The sequence below is a fragment of the Acanthochromis polyacanthus genome, chromosome 11, assembly GCF_021347895.1.
Source record: "Acanthochromis polyacanthus isolate Apoly-LR-REF ecotype Palm Island chromosome 11, KAUST_Apoly_ChrSc, whole genome shotgun sequence".
Lineage (NCBI taxonomy): Eukaryota > Metazoa > Chordata > Actinopteri > Pomacentridae > Acanthochromis > Acanthochromis polyacanthus.
Window position 1 is genome coordinate 24,025,324 of NC_067123.1, and position 21,966 is coordinate 24,047,289.

Genomic DNA, 21,966 nt, shown 5'->3' on the forward strand with positions numbered 1-21,966 from the left:
GCCATAATATTTTACAGAAGGTATTTTTGGGTCCCCAATAACAAAGAAGTAACACCGCTTTCTGAAATGACACAGACTGACCTATTTGTTTTATTGATACCGAGGTAAAAGTAATCCTGGGGGTTAAACAGAATTGCATGCATTGACTGGCACTTTGCCGACAAGTAACTGTCATGAGTTCTTGAAAAAATAAATCATTCCATGTTTTCTGGGTCATGCGCAATGACAAACCAAGGAAGAATATTCTTCAAACTAATATAAAGTAAAAGGCTAATAATAGACAGGAAAAAACACAGTTGCTCACTTAGAGCTTAAACCTCTTATCTTTTTCCTCCTATAATTTAAGATAAGGCAGAGATTAAAGAAAAAGTTAATTTACTTCATTATCCTCAGGGATTTGAGTGTAGGGTATGATCATGTTGCTGTAGGAATAGCACCTTTGCTGTCCTTAGTTTTTTTTCTTCCTTTTTTAACTTCTACTCTTGCTGTGAATCTCATTAAATCTTAAAAGGGGTTTATCTTATAGATGTATAGACGTGTTATCCTTGAAAAGCTCCACATATCCTTCAAGAAATTATTCCGTAGTCAGTGTGTGCTGACTACAGAATTAAGAGTTATTTGTGTCTTTTAGAGCCCTCAGGAACTGGGAGTCACCTGATCAATTCAGCAGGATGGTATGTGATTTAAATTGGAGTACAAAACAACATACATATGGTATACACTGTACATTTACTCATGTTTTCATTGCACCAAAATGGTTCTAATCCTTTACAGACACTAATCAGTCACTTTATTAGGAACACCTGTGGGATCTAAAGCAGTTCAATACAACAGCTCTGCCATAAAATCTGCTTTTACATTTTCAGTTTTTGCTGATATTGTCGAAACAGGGTGATTTAACTTGATGTTCATTGAGTGGTGGTGGTGTACAGGGCTGCAGTAACTTCAAAAGTACTATGAATTATTTACCCCTGTTATATATGTTAGGAACACTTATATGTAATCAGCACTCAGTACCACCACAGCCTACTGTGAGCTCAATAAGAAACACAAAGTAGAAACTGTGTCTTTAAAAAATAAGCCTTTTATGCAGTGGCAACAGAAGAGTCCTAGCAGAGGAGGAAGAAACAGAGAACGACCTGGATTAAAATGGAATTGAATGACAGTGTGCGCATGCTTCATCATGCGAACTACAAGGGGTCCTCATCTTTTTAATATCCCCAGTAAAAACTGAAAATGTGGAGGCTTTGTTAAAGTAAAATACATGGCAGAGCATTTGTATTGTATTCAATCAGATTCCAAACGGTGTACGCAACAAAGTGGCGACTATTTTCCAGACACAGCGATGACTTACAGTGAATCTTCTTCATAAATTATTTTTTAAACACATAAAGGACAGATGGAGGAGAGCCCTGTCCTGTTTTGAGCCCAGTTCTGCTCCACAAGATGGCGTAGTTGTGTTCCATTAGTATAAACACTCACACACACACACACACACACACACACAACACACACACACACACTCTGGCTACTTTGTCCTTCATTCCTCAAACACAATTTTCCTCTCATACCACCCACTTCTGGTAGCTCTCAGACTATGGCTTGACTGAGTGGTTCCTGAGTGCTTCATTTCCTTTGCTTCCATAGATGCACACACTCATACTCTGTGTGTGTTACTGTCTATTCACTCTGCTGAGTACTCAAAATTTCATAAGCGAGTAGACAATGAGGCTGTAGCCAAGCCCGTGGAGGAGCAGAGGTAGTATAAGACTGTAGCTGTCTGGAGACCCGTAACTGGGTGAAGCTTTTAGTGAGGAGACAGCACAAAGCTGCAGCCTAGAGTCGGCCTGCTCATTTTGTCTCACAACTCAATGCTACTCATGCTACCTAGAGGTTATACATATCCTCTTCCTCTTGTTAAATCGGGTGATAAACATCAGTAACCCATGATCTGGCAGCAAATTGACTTAAACAAAGAGTCTGTTCAGTCTCATCAGTCCTGCGACAATCAGGAGGAAATTTTTACTAAGCAGACAAAGTCAGCCCGCTTTACTCTAAATATCAGATTGCTTGTGTAGTCTAACTGATTGTGCCTGGAGGTTGTGTACTATAATGTCAACACATGTGGCGTGTAGTGGTCCTGCATCCTTAAATTGTGGCACAGTTTGAAAATTATCACACTGCAGTTTTAGGCTGTTATCCAGTGTGTTGGAATTAGTGTCATCGAGCAGTCAGGTTGAAGATTGCAACTGATTTTCTCACGCTTTTCCAAGTGTGTAGCAGAAGTTTTGGTGGACTGTGCACTCCCTATGTGTATTACAGCTGTAATAATTCATCGATTAATCAACAAATTAATCGCCAAATATTCTGACAATCATTTGCTTTAGTCTGACAGTAACCTGACTGTCATTGCACTGTGAACAGAGCAACACATTTGAGCACATCATTTTGGGATTTGGAAAACTGATCAACATTTTTCACCATTCTCTGATTCTTGATAGACTAAACAGTGAAACTATTGATTGAGAAAATAGTTATTTGCGACCGTAATGTAGATGTGAAGGGCTAATTCTGAGCTAACACACCAATTTGTAGCCACAGGTAATTATACTCTAAAGAAAACATAAATATAGTTTAAATGAAATTACAGAAAATACAGACCTAAAACAAAATATGTGTGCTGCTGATGTCTTCTATTGTCTTTCTGCAATGCACAGAAACTAAATTGATGTAAATTAAAGAGCTCCTAATGGCTGCAATATATTTAAATACATAGTATGTAAACACGTTTTCCCTGTTTAACTGCCAGGTACATTTTACAGTCAAACGTCTCTGCAGGAATGGCATAATTTCCATTTTGAACAGAACTTTATCTATGATTTATTCTGTCATTTCAAAATGGGGAAGCTGAAAGGCCCTTTTTGAATCTGACGTTTTGACTTGTCATAGTAAGAAATATACTGGTGATACAAGTAACAAAATGGCTCAACAACATCTGAATAAGTCACAGCAATGCGACAGTGAACCAGCAGCCACAATACCAGGACCAGAAACCAAATCAGCAAATGCAGACATCAGTAACGTGCTACAGTCTCTTCAGGGAAAGAAAGCCAATGAATTTTGTGTATACTGAGCCCACAACACGCTGGCATATACTAGATACAGTTAACGTGTAGCAGCAGCAGTGGAATTAGGACGACAGGGTGAAAGTTCAGCTTGTCCATTCACAATAATGAGAAGACAGGATGGGAACCTTTTTTTTTACGATCATAAATTGAACTAACTTTCTAATATATTGCACATTTCAGAAAAATCTTTTCGATTTATTCATGTTAATTTTGTACACCCATGATGCATGACACAAGTGTTTCACATGTATCTGAAAAAATGTGGTTATAGCCATATGTAAGTGTATAGACTGGCTTTGATTGACGCCATTCTCTCTTAGTTTCATTGCTGGTGTTGTAGTGTAGCAGTTTAATCGTTCATCGTTCTTATTAGTACATGAGGTTTGGTAGATCTCAGTACAGCTGCACCCAACTCCAGTCTATACAGGATGAACTGAAAACACCTATGGGTATGTACAGAACCTAAATTCATGATGACATGATGAGGTTAGCGGGATATGGTGCTTATACAAAGTGCCTAAAGCAAATTTCTAAACTAATTTAAATTTGGCTTTCAAAGCAATGTTCTTGTGCAGCGGTACACCGTTCCCAGCGCTCCGGCCACATTAGGAACACTCCTTGCAAGTCTTACAGGTTCATTTTGTGATTGCATGGAGAGCAAGCTCTGCATTTTTGTCAAACTGTTCCAACCTTCACATCGAGGATCATCGCTGGTGATGACCCAAGAAACAAGCAGCAGTCTGCAGCGGAAAAGCCTGCAGGCTACAAGGCTGAGAAAGATGCATCAGGTCAGCAATGCAACCAAGAGCAGGACTTGTTTTGTTCAACCTTCATGGGGTTGTTCACTGTGAACTTATCCCACATGGTCAGAGCTTCAATACTAAGGTCTATATTAACGCCATGAGGCCTCTGAAGAAGAACATTTGGCACAAATGACCTGAAGTTTGGTGCAAACATTTGGTGTCCTGGGATTTGTTCCCCAAAATGAATTCAATTTAAAAGGTTGCTGTTTTGACACAGTAATGGCAATTCATTGTGTGCTGCTGCTGATGTTTGATGTCCTCACAGAATATGACCACCAAGGGAGTGTTTTAAATGTGTCGGGAGAGCTGGGACCAGTTTACAAGAAGACGACCTTAAAGGGCACAGTGGCCAAATTTGAATCAGATCCATTTTTTGCTTTTTATAGCTGCCATGTCTGAACTTCTTGATTGCATCACGTATGATTATTCAACATGACACAGATAATGTCTGACACATCCATTTGTAGGACATTGTGGCTTACTAAATGTGCTTTTGGGGTGTAATTTGGCTACATTTATTTCATTTATACTTTGTGTCCATGAATTAGTATGTGAGTCGATGAATGAATAACAACATAAAAGCAAACGGAGAGGGATAGCACTGTTATATTGTATTGTTGGTGTGTGTGAGAGAGGCAGAGAGATCAGGGTCAACAGTATGTTCATCGCCCATTCACAGTGCCCTGCTCTGTGGTCAGCTCTGAGTTTAATACAGTTTAATATGAACCCTCCACAGATCAGTCAGGAAGCTCTAAGCACAAACCAAACTCTGTCAGGAGTTTTTGGGGCATAGCCCAGTGCAGTATGGGTAATATGAGTGACCAGGCTGTTAGCAGAAGATAGAAAAAGGGATGGAAGAAAGGCGGAGGGTCTGTCTGGTTGCTAGGATACATGACCGGCGCCAACAGCGGATATGATTTATAATGGCCAGTCTCACTGTCTCGCTTTCTCCGCTAGTTTCCTCCTTCCTCTCCTCCCTCTCACTTTTCCACTGACTCTCTCCATTCTCTACCCTCATTTCTATCCTCAGCATCTCTACAGGTCTATTAACTGGCGCTGTCAGACTGATCTGAGTCCTTACTGCTGGCTTTAATAAGGGCTAGTATGAGTCTTCCTGATGTTGTCTTTTGTGTCCATCACAAGAGCACAAAGATGATTCCAAGCAACTTATATTGATTTGGCTATAAGGCAAAAAATAATTTTGAGTCCACCTCTTTTTGGTCTTGTCAGTTGTTTATTGTAATCATATAGATGTGACAACTTCTGTGTCCGTGAGTGCACATATTTACATGATCAGGCGTGAACTGCAAGCACGTAAATGAATGATATTGATCTGGTGAGACTTGATTGACCTCAGCATTTGAAACGCTCAGGGGTAAATGTTGTGAGGAGGTGGGGTTGTGATCCCATGTGAGAGAGGGCGACTAAAGGGAAATGGAGGTCCAAATGTAAGATCAAAGTATGTCACACAAGGATGTAGAGATGCACTCTTTAGCATTAGATAAGGATGAGTCGGCTAATACCAGCTTGTGAAATAGATTTCTTATGGTAAAAACAGTAAGGATTCCCTGAGAATGTGTCTGCATGGAGGTTTGTCTCAGAACAGTATTGAGACCATCTTGAGATTTTAGTGACACAAGTTGTAATGTGGATTTTACTGACAGACTTTGCTGTGATTTTAAATCCAAGACAGTTGACAGTGACTGACTGATAATTGATTTTCACACAGATTTTGTCTGCTGAAGTTATTAGATTCCTGACATTACCTCTGATTACACCATTTATCATACATACACATATAAATAACCCGCTACAGATGTCGCTTCATGGACCTCATCGTGAAGAACATGTTTAAAAATGTTAAAAGTTCGACAGCTGCATGTTTTTTCACTTGCAGTGTCACATATACACTAGATAATCCAGTAATCTTATTGAACACCTTTCAACAGAACTACTTTCTTCAGAAGAAGAAGTGTCAGAAAACAGTCAAACAGATTCTCTATAATAACGGGAAGATTTTTTTCATTTCAGTTCAGCTGTATATCACATGAGCCTCACAGATGTTTTGTGTTGCTCTCCAAAGCTTAAAGGTCTCATCTGTTTTGCTGAGGCATCACGACTCTCTCTAGCTATTTGACTTCTTAACTTATCTGCACTTATTAAATTAGCATGTTTGACGAAGCAAGAAGTCTGTTTGTCTCTTCGTTCTGCACCCATAAGTGATCCAGGAAGACATTCAAACTGGAGTGTCCATACTTCTCTTTCGCTCTCAGTCTGTCCAGTGTCTTCCAGTAAATGGAGGATAATTTTAGAGCGATAAAGAGCCCAGAGGATATCGAGGAGAGGGAACGTGCACACACACATACACAGTGAGATGGTCCCTCATTCCCTGTTGCACCTGCTGACCCCACAGGATCCACTGAGATCGGCTACTGCTGAGTGTGCGGCTTCTACACACCCTCAGACACACACACATTCACACGCACACACACACACACACACACACATACAGGAATGCGTACGCACTTTGACTAATAGGCCTAATGCTTCCTGAAGAGGGCCCAGCACTGCATTAGCTACGGATGTGGGATTGATTTAGAAACTGAAAGCCTTCTAGTGTGTGTGTGTGTGTGTGTGTGTGTGTGTGTGTGTGTGTGTGTGTGTGTGTGTGTGTGTGTGTGTGTGTGTGTGTGTGTGTGTGTGTGTGTGTGTGTGTGTGTGTGTGTGTGTGTGTGTGTGTGTAGGTGGGTGTGAATATGTTGTGCACTCACTTGTGTGTGTTTTTCCCCAATTCCACTCCTCTGGCGTTATCTGTTTACTGACAAATGATGCAGGCACACACAGAAAGACACAAAGATGCATGTGAAGTGGTCTAACCAATTTTGACGATTGATATGCAGTATATGTTTACCTTTTCCCATTTTCATTCCACAGAGGCACAACTATGCAAAGCGTAAATGCCGCAGTTTTATTCTTTTCAGAGTGTAAAAGCCTTTGCATTAACGTTTAGAGTGGCATCAGACACTGAAACTCTTACTAATTTCAGAGTTAGCAGAAGGGCTAATTAAAGCAGTCTGACCCATCACACCAATTAAATAGCAGAGAAACTCCGGAAAACATTTGTCCTTCTAAAGTCGGATTAATTCCTGACATCAGTATTAAAAAAATTAATTCAAAACATAACGGACCAGTCTTTATTTCATTTCATGATGGGCTACAGTTCAAAGTAGCATTACTGCAGTTGACAACACTGACTGGAAGTGTAGTGTTTAATACATGAAATATGCATAGTTCACTGTTTTGCAGTGCTTTAGTAATATCAGTTACTAATAGCAGCTGTATGCTGCTGTGCACACATGCAAATGCAGTAAAAGACAAACATCTTAGACTGTGTTGTGCCTGAAAAGACATAGTTTGTATCAATTATTGTGTGACCATTTTGTAAAGTAATGGTGTTTATTGCTGTTCCAAACATCACTGTAAAGCCAGGCCTCGCAGAGTAACTAATAAAACTGGATAATTGTTGAAAATTAGGATAGCAGTACCTTTTTTTTTTTTTTTTTTTTTTACAAATGCTTCTCCAAACAAACAAAGGCAATTTGTAGCTGGCTAAAGTATTGACAGTCATGTTGATTACTGTGAATTATCTAGCTGCAAAATAGTTGTGTAAAGAAAGAAACTGTCTCACCTCCACACATTTGGCCAGTCGCTATTACACTAAGCATAAATTTTACTTTATTGTTTTAAGCTACGGAAGTTATTGATGTTGGTGTAAGTTTGGGAGGATGGGAGGAGGGTTTCAGATGGAGGTAGACCATTTGACTGCTGCTCTGAGAGCTTGTCCAAGTATAGAATTGAAATTGAAAATTGGATAATAGCCAAGGTTGGACATTGCTGATACATTTTATGAGCACTTGTGTCTTTGCAGTGAAAACTTTATTGGCTGTCCTTCTCTCAATACTTGCCATGAAAAAAACAGACTTGACACATTCATGTACACCAGGGGTCCCCAAACTTTTTCCTGTGAGGGCCACATAACTTTTCCCTTCTCTGGTGGGGGGCCAGGGTCAGTTTGTAACAGAAAAAGTGTGACGATCGCAGGGGTGCCTAAACGTAAACATTGTTCTCCAGAAAGCCACACATAACCAAATATTAATAACCCTTTCCGGGATCTTCACAGAAGAAAAGTCAGGAAATAAATAATAACACTATTAATGACATAAATAACATTATTTATGAAATAAATAATAACCAAATTACCCTCTCTGGGTTCTTCACAGAAAAAAAGTCCGTGGAACATTAATTTTCTGTTGTGCCATGTACAATCTTAACAGGTAAAAGTTCAGCTTAGTTCCCAGAGCAGAATCTCTGACTTAAATGACTCATATGAGCAGTGTCTCAAAGGTTGTGTGTTCCTTCCTTTTAATCCCAGGGTTTCCGCTACATTCATTCTGCAGCGGCAGTCTGGTGCTACTAAACTTCCAGCGCCACTCCTTTAATTTTTTTTTTAATCGTCGCAAATACTCCACCGCCGCTTGTCTCCACCTTCACAGCAGTCTTGCACCGTGTCGTGTACTCGCGAGTACTAAATTAAACTCCAGATAACTGTGGTGCTCTCAGTATCTACTCTTTGTGTGTGTGTGTGTGTGTGTGTGCGTGTGTGTTTGCGTGTGTGTGTGCGCGCGCATGCACGTGCAGGGGGGCGAATGGGGAGCCTGCCGCCTACAGAAAAAAAATCCTAGAGGAAATACTGAATCCTTTTGTAGGTTCCAGTAGAATGTCACGTTCTATGCGTGTATTAGTCTCGATTGCGTGGCCAGACTGGAAAAAAAAATCATAATACGTCTCTGGTGTTGTTCAGGGGGCTGGGCCAAATGTGGAGGCGGGCCGTAGTTTGGGCTCCACTGATGTACACCATGAATGGGCTGTTTTTTCTTTATAAAAATAAAGGTTAGCTGAAGGTACTATGTGGCACTGGCAGTCTGGTTTAGTCAGTTCAAGAGGATATCTGCCAAAGTTACAGTCCTATAAAAACAACACTCCTTCCTTATGTTTGTATGGATGTTTGCAGGTACAGCGTTTTGTTTTCAGGATCTGCTTGTAACTGGGATGAACTTACCTTTTTGATTTGTTTCACCTTCCTCATATTGGCGACATTTCTTGATGTTACCCATCCTTTTCCTGCATGACATTCTGTCAGTCTTAGCAAGAATGGACAATAGCTACAGCTACCACTAGACACACTATGCGGGTGCCATCTGAGCATGACAGCAAGATAGGCATGAAACCTATGCTTTAATCTGAACGAGACACAACATCAGGCTGTGCAAATAGTGTCAAGTAATGTTAAAATCACCTCCTGCGTGTGGATTCCAAAAGATTGCTGTGAAATATTGGCAAATTGAGATATAATGTTAGCTTGAAGCCATGCTGAGCTTATCAGAGAAACAATGAGGCCACGGTGTGTGCAGGAGGATGTTGGTCGAGAACCAGGTGACCAAGAGACAATTGCAAGAATGAGAATGAGGGCTGAAGAGGAACGGGTTAAAGCGTGCTGAGAGCAGAGGAGCGGGTGAGGTGGCCTGGGGGGAGGAGAAGAGAAAGAGCAGAGAAACAGAAAAGCAGACGTGGAGGAGGTGGGGAATTGATGAAGCAGAAAGCTGGGTTATTCCTGCTGTGAATCTATGTCTTTGCTGTGTTGTGTGTGTGTTGTGTGTTTGTGCGCGTGTGTGTACGTATGTGTGTGAGTAAGAATGGCAGGCTTTGGCCGTAAATGAAACTGTTTATCAGATCAATATGGCCATCATCTCCCAGATGACTGTGGCCTCTACTGAAGAGCAATCATAAATCACAACCAAATATGGAGGACACCGATCTATACCCACAGTGTGTGTTGCTTTGTGCACGGGCATGCAGTGCACAAGGATAGATGCACCTCTTTGTTTTTGTCTGTGTTAACTCGTTTGTATCGTACCAGTGTGCCCATCTGAAATAGTCTTCTTCTTTATCTCGACGCTCTGGAGCAAAGATTTGAGATGAAGCAGTCACAAAATGGAGACACGAGAAAGACGGACCACACCTTATCGTAGACTGGTGCTTCGATACACTTTGTGCAGCTTCACAGGGGATAAAATCAGGACTATATATGTACATGTTACACTGTAAATGTGACACATCCTCCGTCCTTCTCCATGGGGTTAACAACAGTGCTCTTGTTCTGTGTCTGACGGCCCCCAGTGCTCTCACTCTGAATAATGTAGCCTCCCGATATCAGTGACAAGAGTCTCGAAACCAAAATAGCATCTTGAGCTCCGATAAATATAGAAGGTAATTAAATCGGCAGCAGGAGAGAGACAGAGAAAAGCCAGGAAAAAAGGAAGGTCTGTTTTATGTTTGAGGTTAAAACTCCCCTCTGCAGTGGACTGCTGGGGATCGATTGGACGGGAACAAAAGCGACAACGAACGAAATATTTGTGGTGGGGTCTTTTTTTTGCTCACCCCTGCACTAACATTGTCAGGAACAGCTTTCTTGGTTTTTGAATAGATCTTAGTGAACGTGCTAGATGTTCCAGTTGAACCGTGTGTGTTTTAGGGCCTGCTATGAGCACAGTGAGTCAGCAGTATTTCAGCGGTTACTTCTCAGGAGACTCTGCTGTATGTGAGCGCTGGTTGCCATCTGCCTCTTGTCACTTTCTCGACCTTTTTACTGTCTTTTTGTGCTTTTAGTCTTATTCTACCTGCCCTTCTTTATGGAACATTTGCAGTTCATACAGGGAAACTGACGAATCAGGGCACAGATCCAGGAGTCGGAGGAGCGGGGTGAAAGGTTATGGGGGTGTTGGATCAGCTTGTCAGAGCAGACTGGCCCCCATCTTGACATGATCTCCCTCTGGGAAAGAGTGTATGTGTGTGTTTGTGTGTGTGTCCATTCAGTGACATGTTGTGACAGAAACTGACTGACAAGCCCTTTTGCAGCTCAACACCAGCCGCTGCAGAGAGACTAATGATGACAGCTCTCAGGCCATACACACTGCTTTCTTTTTCTCTCTCTCTCTATCACACACACATACACACACACACACACACACGCGCGCGCGCACACGCACACTCACCGTGTCTTCCTATCTCGCGCTCTCTTTGTCTTGTGTCTCTCCCTCGACTACCTCTTCCTCTATCACACGCCCACACAGACAATGGCATCCTGTATATTGTCTCCCTGACGCAAAGGCGCAAACACACACATTTACATGAGCACTCAGGCAAACACACACTGACACAGGCACACTCTTAATATTCACGCATACAGTCATACTAGTCTGCATGGCAAGTATTTCTCAAGCACACACTAGGTACACACATTTTTTTTCCTCTTGCATTGTCTGTCTTTCTCTCAGACACACACACTCGCTTTTTCTCACACATACACACACACAAACGATGCACTACTCTCTCTGTCTTGGAATTTTACATTTTGATGAAGGAGGAAGCATGTCGTCCAATCAGAGCAGCGGCAGCAGGGAGAGACCATCTCAGCGCAGACGACAGGGTGGTTTGGAGGCAGTTCGACCAAGCGTTATCAGGGCCCTGCCTACCAGTTCTGCCCCCCGGCGTCCCCTTGTCTCATTGCGGCTGGTGGTACGATCCGCCAGTCTCAATAAGAACCCCCCCTCTCTGTCTCCCCCTCTTCTGTCAGTGCTAGGGTGTAGCAACTGATCCTATACTACAGCAGAGAGAGTGAGAGTGAAAGGGAGGAGGGACATCAGGTGTCACAGCTCTGCAGCCCCTGTTGAGGCTGCATTACCACGACAACCAGCTCCAGGGGTGCCACCAGGTGAGTCTGAGGACACGCATGCACACTGACACATGCACACTTTGACACACATGCTGTACGTGCACACAATGAAGTGGCTACACATTGCTTTCACACAGGGATGTGTGGAATTGACAGATCTACATGCACAGGTGTGCACCTACTTACGTGCTCCAGGATGTCTGCATTGTCACTTTTGAATATCTATGAACGCTGCACTAACAGTCTAGCCGTGTAGTGTGTGCGTGTAGATCCTGTCAGCGCATGTGTGTGCATGTTTGCAGCCACCCCAGAATGTACAGTATACGTGTGTGTATGTACGCCATCCCTCCCTGTGTGGTGGTGGGAGACAAAGGGTCCCCTCTGTCTGGTGCTGTAGCACCGCTCACAGTGCCGCTGATGGGTGGGAAAGTTCTCTCTGTCAGCAGTCATATCTGATCGAAAAAAGAAAAGAAGTCAAATAGGTTGCCCCCACCACCCCCACCCCCTCACCCATCCCTGTCGAACACTCCTGACTCACGGTGATAGGAGGACACGGTCACAGCAGAAGATCACCCGGTTGGTGGGGGTTGGGGTGGGGGTGGGGGTGGGGGTGCGTTCTGAGGACACGGAGGCTGAGAGGAGGTGGTGGGGGGGTAGTTGGCGGTCATGACACTACTGTAATTTGTGATAGACATGTCATACAGAAGGAGGCTAAGTCACGTGTCCAAGGAGGGGTCATCTTCCATGCTCACGCCTGTGTGTGTGTGTGTGTGTGCGCGCGTGTGTGTGTGTGCGAGAGAGAGAGTTTGTGTGTGAGAGGAAAAGAATGAGAACGAGAGCAGAATGTGTCGAACTGCCGGCCATCGCTGACCGATGAACCCAGACAAAGGGGCGTTGGATCATATGTGCAGTCTCCTGTCACAGTGTGAGTGAGTGTGTATGTGGGTGGGGGAAGCAGGGGGAGGGCTTGTATGTTGAGTGGTATGTGCAGGCTGCCTCCGTAAGCATGTGCGTACAGTATGTCTGATCATCACGTCTGAGCACGTCCTGTAAGGTGTCATTCGTCTCCAGAAGATCACATGTGCGCATTGCGCTGCTGTATTCTCGGTCTTTGCTCCCTCTCAGTCCCTGACGCCCTTATTCAACCTGTCCCGTTTGACAGCTGGTCTTCATCCCACCCTGACTCTCTGCCGTCTTGCGCCGAGCCTCATTCAGCCTCCTTCTCATAAGGCTGTGGACTGGCTCAACCCCATTCATATGACACTGAATTATCAATCCCCTCTTTGTGTCAACTACTGTAAAAGATGTGCTCTTATCCTTAGATGGCCTTTGTTAAATCCTGCACATGTGATTGCAGTTCTTTTTAGAGGAGGTACAGCCGAGTGTAGTTTGTAGTACTGTAGATTACCATTTTAGAACTACTAATAGCTTTTTGTTTTAAAATGCATTGTATCAGATAGGTTAAGTTTTAAATTCCAGTATTCTATATTCAGAGACGACAATTTATTTCATTCAGAAAGACCCAATTTGTTTTTTGGACAAAAATATCTCTTATGTAAGAAGTGACGATTCCATCTTTTTCTGACTGTTTGTGGCGTTTACTGGTTAACACAGAGTGGGCGAGACAAAAAAGTTAGGTAGGAGAGGGTATACATGGGTGGAGAACTGGGCTTAAACTCATGACATGTAAGTGCACAGGTCGCACACCTACAGAGACACACGGTCATTGAGTGTACAGCACCCAGGAAAAGATGAATTCAGTGTTAAGACAAACTAGTATTGCTTGTTCATTAATGTTTTCCATTGTCAGGACATTACTGTGTGACATGTTCAGGCTTTCATTGACCTGTATTCTACGATTAATGTAAACATCACAAGAGCCGAGTAATTTATATTCTTAGTCCATAGCTTTTCTGAATTAACTGTGACCAAACTGCATAGTCTGTGAGCAAAAATGGTGGCGACAAGAACAGGCTGTACATTTCTCTTTCACTGTCCTTTTCTTCTCTCCCTCTCTCTCTGTCTCTGTCTCTCTCCCCTTACAATTTATTCCATTTCTCACCCTTCCCATTTCCCCTCTCTTTTTTCTGAGCTCGTACGCACACATTCGCCCCCTCCTCCATATGTGAGCACTGACAAGCTGTAGGGCGTGCCCCCCCCCCCCCTCCCCACACACACACCTCCCCTCCACATACGTTACAACGACACGGCGGTGTACATACACTCACAACATGTGGAGATCACTTCACACACGGCTGCACAATAACTGACACGCCGGCCATCATACATGTCCTGGTTTGCACTATGGGGCCCCCTGCGAAATCACATCAAAGAGGCACAATTAAGGACCCCTCTTTAAATTTTTTGGAGACCGTGAGGTGGGTGTAATGGCACGGCCGCTGAAATGGGACTTTGTTGCGTATATGATGACTGTAATGCTGAGAAATGATGGCGTAAGCAACAATTACCCTAATTGAACATTCCAGAGCAGTCCTGCAAAATGGCTGCCGAGCCGGCATGCTGTCTGTGATGGCCGACAAGAGCGTGTAGGTCTGAGGCGTGTATAGCTGCGCATGTCTGTATGCATGTGTCTGTGCGTACGTCTGTTTGTATATGTGTGTATGTGTTCTGCCTGTGTGATAATGTTAAGTCTATGTTAGAGTAATCCTGTGTTTGCCTTTTTACTGACTGCTTTGTGTCAGGGGAAATCTCCACTCACTTGAGATCTCTGCTAATCCATAATTACCCACCTGAATATACCTAGACTGTAGGAGCCATTATGTCAAACCGCCTTACTGTAACAGTTGATTATGTTCTCTGGTGCCTATAGAAAGAGTCGTCGTTTGGCTTTGAGAACAAAACTCGGCTCCCCGCTTCAGACGACGACGTCCTCGCTTTAGATACTGACGTCTCTCAGTTTCACGACCACCATCGGCATTTTCACAGACCAGCATTAAGGTGCTGAATGCGTTCTGTCAAAGAGCTGACCTTGTTTTTTTTTTTTTCCTTTACAGCTCTCTGCCTTGCCAGCCCAGCACCCAGTCATCCACCCAGCCAGCTATCCAGCTATCTACCCGTCCATCCGCCCAGCCAGCAAGGCCAGCCCTGCCCAGAACTGGCAACCTGAAGGAGTCATCAGGGTTAGTGCTCCTTTGGCACCAAGATCATCTGCAAGCATCAGGCAGAAACTTGTAAATTTATAGATCTGCACTTAAACCAAAGGCCAGACACTCGAATAATATTCTTGCACAAGAAAAAGAGAGAAGTGGGTAAGAGAGTAAGAGCCATCCATAAAACATTGCGACTGCTTCCTGATTTATAACACTCAATTGGACAAGTCAAGAGACGTGCTCTGGTTTTATTGCAGCAAAAAAACAATGTTTCATTGTAATCTTAGAGGAGATATTGAGTGATGGTCATTTCGTTTGTTGATTTATGCTCAAATCTCCTCATGCTTTGACACAAAGAGCGCAATGACTTGTCACATCAATTCTCTTGTGACAGTAGTTCAATATAATACAACTAAGAAAGAGCAGCTTCTAGAGGTGGTTACCTTCTTACGTAAACACGCACACGTAGCCGCACACTTTTGTAGCCAGATAAGCAGCATTCTTTCATTTACATATCCATTTTTCCTTCCACTCTTATTAGCCTACACACGCACGCACACACAAACACACACATACACAGAGCACAGATTATAAGCATCACTGGATTAAGTTAAAGCTGTGCCGTTTTGCTAATAATCCAAATACTGCAAGTGCTTGCATTTTCTGCAGTTCATCAGGGAGACGCTGTAAAAAAGACAAAGCTGAACTAAATGACTACCAGCGCTCAGGCCTTATCGCAACTGTGTGGGTGTGCGGCTGGTGTGTAAGAGGGAAACAGAGTGTGTGTGAATATGCGTGCACCGAGTCTTGAATGTGACAGCCGAGGGTCGGGCTTACACGTTAAAATCTCTGCCGCTGTTTCTAATGCATTTGTCGAGCGATGGAGTTGTCACAGCGTTCAGTTAAACGGTGGAGGAACGACGGCGATGAGGGAATACGCCGATGTACATTCACAGACAACAGAGCCAGTAACAGGGTGTGTCTATGGATGTGTCCATATGCGCGTGTGTGTGCATGTGAATGTGAGATACCTCAGCTATTTACTATTGATTGAGTGAATAATTGTCAACTATTCCTACATCCATATAATGGAGCCGTTACCTTAATACCTATAAATACAATAGACAAGGGCTTAAGGGGAGCTAAAGGCTGATTTTTTTTTTTGTTTACAATTAAAAATCACATCGTAAGAAGCAATAATTACCTTTGAAAAAACATGTTAAAAATATAAGAAAACAGATTTTTTTAAAATAATTTTTTTAATATGGACACTTACATGGTACTCAACAGTCATCACAAAGATCACTGTTTTCTAAATAAGAGAAATATGCAGATTTAAGAGTATTTTATCAGTCATAATGTCAGATAATTATCATACGTACTATTAGACAGCAGTAAAAGTAGAGCGACCAGAGTCCCATTTATAGAGCAGTGGGTCTCATTTAAAGAGCTACTTGTATTCATTGCTATGCTAACGACAATTTTACAAAAGACCATAAAAGAGATAAAGTCAGACAGGCCAGGGTAAAGACTTAATCTTGTTTTTTTAACCCATTTAATTGGAATGATATGGATGTTCACTTTTGAGTAAAAGGGAACATGAGGACATCAGTCCGTGCACGTGCGCGTGCATGTAACTGTGTTTGGCAAAGGGCCTCTTAGACCTGAGTAAAAAGGAAATGGATGCTTGGCAAATGCTCAGCCAGCATCTTTATCGCTGCTGCTCTCAGGGCTGACCACCACAGCTCCTTAATAATGGACACAAAACACAGAGTCATTTCTATTTATGCACTCACTAACACCTCGCAGCCTCACAAAATAATGTACCATCGTTCATGGTACTGCTCATTTCTGAACGCTGTCATTTAAAGATAGCAGAAGAGGAGGAAAAAAAGGCGAGGCGCAACACACAAAATGAAAAAAAGAAGTGCATAGAAGAAATCAGTATTGCAAGGAGCTGTGTTTTCTGACATGGGGTGATGGAGGATAAAAAAGGATAGTGTTTGACACGAGCGGAGGTCTGTTTAATAGTGTGGGTCTAAAACGCAGAGAGGGAAAGATTTCCTCCACAGCAAAGCTTTTCGCCTCCCTGGCTTCCATCCCAAGTGCAGACAACAGACATCGTCATTCTCCAACTCAATTTACAGACGCATTAGGAGATGCTGAGACGCGCCCAACTCTCTCAAATGCAATCAGCCTGCCTGTGTGTTTTAAGAGGAAATTGAGGGTGCCATCTCTATCGACTTCTTTTTGACTTCTCCTCTTCTGTAGACTGTGTTTTTCCACAGGAATAATCTCAAAACATTAACAGCTGCATATGGATTTTTTTATGGCTACCTTTTAGTGATTTGTCTCCTTTTCAGGCTACATAAAAATCAAACAGAGAATGTTTGTAAGGACAGTTGAAAATAATCTCATAAAGCTTTAGATTCATGTTTTTTTTTAAGGTAAGTTGAAATTATAACTGCCTACACACACTGTCTTTAGTTCTCCATAGAAAAATGACATTTGTCTATTTTCACCCGGTCAATGCTGATATTACTGAGCATTTTCTGTTCATTTTTTTTTATTGATGTGGATGCAAAAAACAACAAAAAAGTTGTACGGAATGCACAGAAGTCAATGTGAGCAATTTTTCTGCAGTGTCTGCAGTGCAATTATATTTAAGGCCTCATATTTTCTAAAACAAAATGCATACTGTATTTTTAACCCATCACGCATTTGTTTTATATTACATCATGTTTTTAAGCTGCATCTACATTTACAGATTCATTATGTTCCAACATATTTACAAAAGCCGTCATTTGAAATGAATTAGTGGGATAATTTACCACAAGTTAAAATAAAAAAGAGTAATCTGAATGCAATTGTTAGTGCATTTTTACCCCAGAACATGTCTTACTTTAAATGTTATTGCAAATAATAATTGTGATTTAAACACATATAAGCGTAGACTGATAGAGTATTGATTTTTGTTTTACATTCATTGCTTTTTTTTAAAAAAGTAGAAGTAACCCAGTGTAACAGTTTTTTGTTCTGTATTTTAGTTAGTCAGACTGATCTTAAATTCAGTTTGTGGTAGCATTAAAAGGCTCTTTAAATTTGTCTTTGTGAAACCTGCTGATAACCTGAAAGTCTGCCGCTCCCTCTCTCTCCCTGTAATTGATTTCACACCTTTGAGCCTCACAATAGTTTTCTGAGTGCACTTAGGGGAGAGATTCAGGACAAAGTCAGCCTGAGAGGTACAGCCATGTAGTTCCACTCGCGCACAAAAGCTGCCCACAATCCTGCACTGTTAATGTCCTGGTTGACCCTCAGCTAAACATATGACTAATTGAGAGCTCGGGTACAAACCGAAGAGAGAGAAGCAGGACGCCAGACAAAGGATGGGGGCTGGGAAAGGCAGAAATGAGAGGAGGAGATGGGAAAGAGGTGGTGAAAAAGAACACAGATAGAAAAAGGCGCTAGTAAAAAAAAAGAAATAGACTTCTTTGGGAAAAAAAAAAGGGATTCCACTATTATGCTATAGCTAATTTTCAATTCCTTCATTCTCTCAAAAATGTCACAGATCATTCATCCTCTTTTTCACCCTTCATTTCTCTCAGTATCACCACATTTCTTGTACCAGCTGTTCACTCATCTGTTTCACTTTTGATCTCCTTTCCTCCAACATCTGATTTTTCCATCCCATTCCTTCACTACCTCCTTCACATATTTTCCCCCTCCTATATCCTTCAAATGCGCAATTTTCCCAGTAGCCACTTTTCTTACGTCCCCTACTAAGAAAAGCGACAGCGGATTGATCTGACGTGAATCCATAGCTCAAATATTTCTCACAGGGTGGACATGTGGACACACAGAACATTATTCATATGTGCCGTTAAGTGGCTGCATCTCTTCAGCAAACCTCTTTTCTCACCGAGCAGCGGCGTAAATCTATAGCGCTCAGGTGGAGGGGGTCTCTCCGAAGCATGTGGACGTTATCTTGAAACGAGGGGCTGGCTGCCATAGCAACCATATGATGAGGCAGGCAGGGCTATTTAAAGGAATTCAGCTGCTGCTCGCGTTCCCGTCAGCTTCAACACCGGTCCAGTGAAAGACAAAGAAATAGATGTGAATGCGAGACGAATATAGATCCTTGTCGTTCCAACCCAACAATCTAATCGCTGGTATTAAGGCTCGGTCAATAAATGGAGAAAGTGCAACAAATGCTATAGTGAGGGTCTAAATGTATGGTTACTTACTTTACACGAATGAAAAATATTGTAATAGTTTTAACTCATAATTCTGAATCTCCTACCTCTAAAAATCGTAGTTAGTTTTTTGTCTGCCTCTCATTCGTATTTATTCTTAAAGTAAAACCTCTTTATCCTGAATTGTCAACTGAATAAATGGGATTTAATTGCAGCATTTCCAGCTAAATATGTCAGTGTAATGTCTGGTTATTTTAGTGGCAATACACTGCACACATTTTAAATCTATTCACATAAAATTTACATGAACGCACACACTTTCCTGCCACACCAAAAAAAAAAAAAAAAAACCTGAATGAGAAGTGATGCACAAAATACAACATATAGCTGAAGCTTGCCCCACAATAGTAGATTTTGTTTATGGCGATATGGATTATGCTTGAATCCGCTGCAGAAGGGTTCACTGGACTGTGTAATTTCTCAACATATTCAGGACAAAAAAAAAACACATGGTATTTCTCCAGAGAGGTATTTCTCGGTGGAGAGCAGCACGAGGAAACAAGTGCGAGACGAAGAACAACTGCTGTGCACCTACAGTGTCTTGCATGCCAAACACAGACAGGGAAGCAGAGAGCGCAAACAAAGGACAGTTCTTGAACACACACTTCATACACTACTTCCACTGTCCTTATTGTTTATTGTTAGAAAATGTACACATGAGGGAAAGTTGACATTTACTTCTCATCTCGTACTGAGAGAATTGCTGTATTTTAGCGTAGCCTCAACATTTAACAGATAGGCAGGGATTCATTTCCATTCTATAGCTTTTGATATACACTGAAATGCTTGTTCATCTCAGCTTCACACCGAATAACTATCTAAAGGAAGCTGTTATGAGCAAAGGTTAGCAGAAATAATGCAAAGAACCTATGACAGGGTCAACAATTAAGCTGTTTTATACTTTTTTTTTAATCAAGCAAAAGGTCCAGACTTCACTACATTCCAGCTTCTCAATTGTTGGCATTTTTTGTGAAGTTTTTCTGCCATTTTGTTTTATAGGCTAAACTTGAGAAAGTCACTGGAAGATGAATTGATACTGAAGATGTCAGTTAGCTGGAGGTCCACTTTAATGCTTTATTTAGCTTTAGCTAAATGTGTAAAGTGAAAACATTTAGTGATCAACCTCACTGGTCCGGCCTCGCTGGGTTGATAGGTGATTCTTCTCTCCTATAAATGTCCTTTTATCATGCCGATATTCTACAACATTTTAATTTGAAGTGAACAATAATTGGTGAAACTGCCGGTGTTCTTTTATCACTCAGTTCAGCCCAGTGTGCCATTCCAGTGCCTGTGAGAGCAGTAGGAAGATTTAAAGTGCTTCATAGAAGCAAAATTATGACTGACCTCTCTCGTAACACTCCCTCTGCTCTTCACTCTGCTCTTTATCTCATTCTAATCCCAACTCATTTCATATGCTAAGTAAAAGCTTATATCCCTCTTCACTGTACGTACACACACATACTTCATTGCTGTGGTGTGATTATAAAATTTGCATAGAGGATGTTTTTTGGAGCTGTTGGAGAGCAGAAGCACCAGAGCTGAAGCAGGGGGTTGTGGGTAGTCTAATGCCTGGCAGGTGTAGTGAGGTGGGGCAGAGACTCCCACAATCTCTCATGTCTGGATTTATGATGAGAACTCAGCAAGAGGAACCCAGAGAAAGTTCCCTGGTGTCTCAGTGTCTCTCTGCTCACCTCCAACGGTTTCTTCAGATTCTAATTTGCATGTTCTCTTTTCACAGCTGCCACAGATGTAGCGAAGATTAGGCGAGAGAGGAAGAGGCTGAGCTGACTCTGTACCCCCGGGGAGGATGCAATGAGGTGGAACCACTTCTCTGCTTCCCCACGGAAAAAAAAAAAATCACTTCCACCATCAGAGCGCCATCTGCTGACTCGGTGGGGCGGGACAGCTGGTGTTGTGAATCAGGCCGCCACAGTCCAGGGACCGGCTACTTCCCAACACCAGGGTCTCACTGCCACTCCTCTCATCTCACTGTTCTTTCTCCTCTATAATTCATCTGCTGAAATCTTAAACTGGTATATGTAACTCTCACAATTATTTATAAATATCCTTTTTTGTAATGCAAAGTCTAATTAATGGAGTGTATGTTTCTGCCTTATGTTCCTCTTAAATATGAATCAGAAAATGCGTAACAGAAATGTACAGACTGTGTTTTTATTTTACTTTGTGTTCCAGTGGATGTAACAAGCAAAATAGTTAAATGGTTACACTGTATTTTTCAGACTAAATAAATAAAATGTGTGGCTTCCAAATTGTATTAATGGTGCTATTCTGCTAAAGACTTGCAAAATGTCAATAAATCACATGGAAGTTAAATAAAGTTTGCAAAAATGTGTTTGAAAAGGTTTTTATTGATCCATCACAGACTGTTTTCCACCCAATAAATTACATTTAAAAAATCAGTTGACCGAATACACACACATGTAGTTGTACAGTTACATTATGCACAGAGTGGGATCCCACAAGGCTCCATTTTTGGGCCTTTATTTGTCTGATTGTTCATTTATTGCTCTCCTTCAATGGCATCCTGAAATATTTAAATGTACCTCTTATGGTAAAATCCAGTATTTAGGTTTATACTACTGGACAGTCATAGCTTCATTCATACTCATAAGCAGGGGACATTCTCCTGCCCTGTCAGTACCGTCAGAACCCATAAATTCAGCATAAACTGGCTGAAGCACACACATTAAACACACACAGCAGTGTACATTTAGGACAGCAGTTGTTAAAAATGCAGCATTTTAAATGCCACTTGTATATTATCCTTGATCCTTTTTTGATTCTTTTTTTTCAACTGCATTTCCTCTCCTGAGATGCTAAACTTGAATTTCAATTGAATTGCATGAACGTATTGGTGAT

General features: G+C 41.9%; 1 long non-coding RNA gene across 1 annotated transcript; it reads left to right on the forward strand.

Moving 5' to 3' along the window:
* Positions 1-11,632: 11,632 nt before the first annotated feature.
* Positions 11,633-21,439, forward strand: LOC110958722 (uncharacterized). The gene is made up of 3 exons (XR_002596190.2): positions 11,633-11,762; positions 14,738-14,863; positions 20,825-21,439. It is a non-coding gene; the product is annotated as an uncharacterized LOC110958722 (long non-coding RNA).
* Positions 21,440-21,966: the final 527 nt, after the last annotated feature.